The sequence below is a fragment of the Aptenodytes forsteri genome, unplaced genomic scaffold, assembly GCF_000699145.1.
Source record: "Aptenodytes forsteri isolate BGI_AS27 unplaced genomic scaffold, ASM69914v1 Scaffold54, whole genome shotgun sequence".
Taxonomy (NCBI): Eukaryota; Metazoa; Chordata; class Aves; order Sphenisciformes; family Spheniscidae; genus Aptenodytes; species Aptenodytes forsteri.
In genome coordinates, this window is record NW_008796044.1 from 12,868,303 (window position 1) to 12,873,039 (window position 4,737).

Sequence of the window (4,737 nt, forward strand, 5' to 3'; positions counted from 1 at the left end):
CGGCCGGCGGAGGGCTCGGAGAGCAGCGGCACCCCCGCACCCAGCGGGGCTGGACCCCCGGGGCTGCCCTTCCACCGCCCCGTTTATCCCCTGCCTAGCACAGCTCCGGGCCCCTCAGCCCCGAGATGAGAGCCGCCTCCGGTCCCTGCCGCGTCGGGGCACGGGGGATGACCGTGAGCCGTGCGGTCATCTCCCGATGGAGGGCTCCTTCGATCCCCCGGGCCTGGGGCACGTGTGATGATCTACCCAGCGATGCTCCCACCGGGTCCTTGCTCTCACCGCTGTTCCCCAGGGCAAGCACGACAGGTTGTCCCGAATTGTAAGGCCCAGGCAGCGCCTTTGGCGTAACTGGGGTGCCAGGCTGATGTCCCCTACGCAGAGTCCTTTTATCTTTCTCCCAGTGTGTGTGCGCCCTTCGTGTCAGATTTTTGAAGCCACTTAAGCCTGAGGTGGTCCCCATCCTCCTCCCCAGCCGCAGAACCCGGGCATGATTTCGGAGCACTGGTTCATCACATCGTTTCAGCTTTTCCACCCCGACTCCAAGACAAGCGCAAGGTACACATATGAGTCAGGGGCTGGCTGCCCCTGGGCCTGCGAGTGCACACACAAAATTCCCTTCATTCCTCAGAGAGGGGAAAAACAAGCTTAACACGGCTCAGCCGCTCCGCTCCTGCCCCTGCCCTCACCGCGGTGGCTGCCGGGGACTCTGCCGGCATGCGGAGACACGCTCTGGTCGAGGGGAAGGGAGCCCACGTTAATCACCAGCCAAGAGCCGCCCGGGTCCATCTCACCGCCTGCGTGAGAAGGGATGCAGTGCGTGAAGAAGACCCTGCCAGGTTTCGTGTCCAGCCCATGGGGACAAGTTTCATGTCCAGCCTGCGGGGATGAGATGCGGCAGAAGATCTGTTGGGTTTGGCTTTGGCAGCGTGCTCTGGGAGAGCTTCCGACTTAACGGGAGGCGAGGAAGCAATTTCAATCAAATGAAACAGGCAGATAAACAAACAAAAAGAAAAGAAGAAAGGAAATCGTAGGGAAGGAGACACAAAGAATTGCAGACAATTATGGCTGCAAATTTTCTAACGCACTCTGAAGCATTCATTGAAGTCAAAGACTTCTTATCCTTAAACATTTCACTTCCCTCACAAGCCTTTTCTCTGAAGATCTCTGAATATCTTGCCTACACCAAAGTTACTTGAAAGCTCAGAAAACAAAAAGGGACAAACAGGAAGTTTTTCAACTGCGAACTGCTGTAAAGGGTATTAAAGGGATTATTTTTTTCAGCCTTAAATGATTTGCAAACTCAGCCTGAAAACATATCTCCACTGGGAACAGCTTTCTGAGGCCATGCTAACCTCTGTCAGAGTTTTAGCAGAGGAGATTCATGCACAAATCATCGGGCAAAAAAGCCAGCAGTGAGTAATCAAAGGCATGCACCAAACTCCGAGGACAATCTGCAGAATCCGCAATCTCCAGCGGTAAAGTTTTCCACTGAATAATTACTTCTGAGAAAAAGGAATTTGTTGAATGCTTGGCCTGGCATTTGCTAATACTTTTTTTTTAAAAGAATGACCTACTCGCTGGAAACAGAAGGCTGCTCAGAAAGGCACTGGTATTTATTCATACCGGCTCTACCATTTTACATGAGTATCAGGTAGCTTTTTTCTCCCCTATCTTCTGTTGGCAAACACAAAGGAAACCAGTTCCTTTCCTGCACGCAATAACTTACAGGCTCTTCTTCAGCACATCTGTCGGAAAGAAGTTCAGCGGCTTTCCTCCGCGTTGCCTCCTATTTATTAATCAACACCTTCAGCTCCCTACCAAGTTGCAGCCAAACTATGGTCCCCTTGAAGTCCATGGCAGCACTTCCACTGACTTCATTAGGACCAGAAACCGCCTCTTGAAGTCTCTGCCAACTCCTTAAGTGCTTTAACTTCAGCATTGGAGATGTCTTTTTTAATCTTCTTACGCCTGTTTCTGACACGTCATGTGCATGCACAAACTGCCTTTCTGAAACTAAAAACAGCCTTAAAAGTGAATGGAAAAGCTTGCTTTTTTTTTTACCTGTGAATGGCTGCATTCGGGGTCCTGAATTTCTCTTTGCTGGGGCTGTTAGAGGAAAGATACCATTTTGAGGGGCCAGGAGCTGTCGCCCAGCAGCCCCGCGAGAGCCCTGACCGCAGACCCTGCTCCGTACCAGGCGGATGGCAAGGGTTCAGCCTCCGGGGAGAGTTGTGGCCTCTTCCAGCTCCAGTCTCTCTTTCAAGGCCACCACTAAGGCCACCAGACCGGTGGCTCGTGGGAACGAGACGCAGCCACGGAAACAGTCACATCCGAGTGCCAAAAATTCCTGCTTGCGGGAAGCCCAGAGCCAGGGCCTTCACAGGTCAGGCCAGTCGCTTCCCACTGACCCCTCTCAGCCAGGACCTGTTTATACCAGGGGCAAAGCCCGGGCAGGAGAAAAGGTCGAGAGCAGCGTTTCCACTCGCCTTGCCCCTCAGGCTTCCTTTTTGTTTAGTCACTGGCTGAGTTATGAAATCCGCCTGCAGCGTCACTGTGTCTGTGGGTTTCCCATGGGCTTGGAGAGGCTATTACCAAGGAGCAGCTGGAATGTTAATTACCCATTAAGGAACTAAATCTGGGGGATTTCTCAAAGCAAATACACAGAGTCTCTGGCACTGACCCCACCGAGGCCTGAGCATCCTTCCTGGCCAGGCTGGAGGACGCAGTCCTTGCAGCCCCTGCCGGGTGCCTCCCTTCTCGCTCATCCCAGCCTGGGAAGGTCCTCAGCGCCGTCCTCGGCAGCTAGGACAGCCTGGTCGGGGCTGGCATTCAAGCCCCAGGAACATTTTGCAGGGCCCACAGTTCCCTTGCAGACATGCTGGGACTGGTACAAGGCAAAGCGAAAGGAAAGAATTTGACCCGGGGAGGGGAGAAAGCCCCATCCCGCACAGAGCCTGGAGGGACTGGGAGCAGCCTGCCTCCCAGCTGCTTTGGGGCTGAGGGCAGCGTTGGATTTTGAACTGCTGGGTTGTTTTTTTTAAGAAGCTCATCTAGTTATTTCAGCCTGTTCCCCCATAAGTGCAGGCTTGCCCGTTTCCTTGCCTCTGGCTTGCATCTGTTCCAGGGGAACATCTGTAGGCTGGTGCGATCCTCGCGGAGGATCGTCGCAGCCCGCCCTGCACACGTGGCTCCTTGGGGAGAAACCCACCCTGCCTGGCTCAGGCTGCCCGCGCACCCTTCACCATCCCCATGGCTCCTTCTCAGGTGGGTCACCCGCAGCCACCATGGCACACGTGGCCCGATGCAGGCTGACATCTGCAGCACTTGCCTGCTGCTAGCCCCTTCCTTCAAATCAGGCCACGGCCGGTGTCACTGGAGCCCCCGGCTGGAATTACAGCAGTCCCGCCGATGCGTATTTTAAAAGCCTCTCCTTCAACATTTAAACAGGACGATCCCTGATGCAGCAGCAGCAAACTGCTAACGAAGAGAGGAGCGGGCAAGGGTGCCCCATGGGGCCCAGGCAGGCATTACGGTGGCACCTGCGAGTACTTACAGAGCAAACTACTTCTCCCTGGTGGCAGCTGAGAGGTTTGCATACTGGAGGGACCTGGGATGCTTGGCCAGAGAAAGGAAAAGGTACCCCGAAAGACGTCAGCCTTGCTGGGCACGTGGACGCTCCCCTAAAAACACGTAGCACCCCAGAGCTGCGGAGCCGATGGGCGCGAGAGGGGGATCAGAAGTTTCCCACGGGCCAGCAGCAAACGCTGTCAGTCAAGCAGAGGCGCCGGACCCTCCCTGACGATGTGTTTTCAGGCCTTTGGACTGTGTAATCCCGCTAGCGGGGCCATTATAAGGAGCCTCCCTCATACATCTGCAGCCATCTGCTTCTCCTCCGGTCAGATCAGCTCTGAACGCAGCTCCTGTGTGCAGATCTGAACACCCTTTCCACACCTAGGCACCCACGGGTGGGCTCCCGGTCTGCCACCCGTGACCCAGGCTCTGAGCTCTCTGCTTCCCGGAGGGCTAAGCGCCACAGGCAGCCCAGTGCTGCCGAGGGGGGGGGCATCTGGAAGCAGGGCAGGATCGGGCCCAGGAAGCATATCGCAAGCGCTATAAAGTCAGGTTCAATTTGCCTTTTTTCCAAAGGTCTTTGACGTTTCCCATCTTTAGTCTCCTGAGCCCTTTTTAAATCACTCGGAACCAGGAAAGATTCGCTTGCTGGACCACCTTAATGTAAAACTTTACAAATTTACATTCTGCTTGCTGTAGAGGTGGAAAAAATCTCCCCCGCTAATTGCTCTAGGAGGTAGTCCCTGCACCATCGCTCACAGCTGCAGCCTGCGCCACTCGCATCAGCCGCCTGACCCCCCAACAGAGAATTAAAATCTCCCCCCTTAGCTCCTGAAGAGAAAATACACCAGGCTTCCACGTATTAAAACCGCCGTGCATCCCCTTACGGGTGAATTCCCAAACACCTCCTCGCAGTCAGGGCTCCCGCCCGAGCTCAGGGCAGGGACAAGCAGCTGCCCGGACCCCCGACACCCCGCCGTGCTCAGCCGCCCGACAGCTGAGCGAGGGGGAACGGCCCGTGCCCCGGCCCGGCCCTGGCTGAGCCCGGGCAGCGCCGGCTGCGGCTCCTTAGCCGGGAGGAAGCGGGCTGCGTGCTGGCGTTACACCGGTTTTCCCCCCGTTGTTTTTTAGGACGATTCAGGCCCGCGTTCCCGAGGCTCTCCTGGC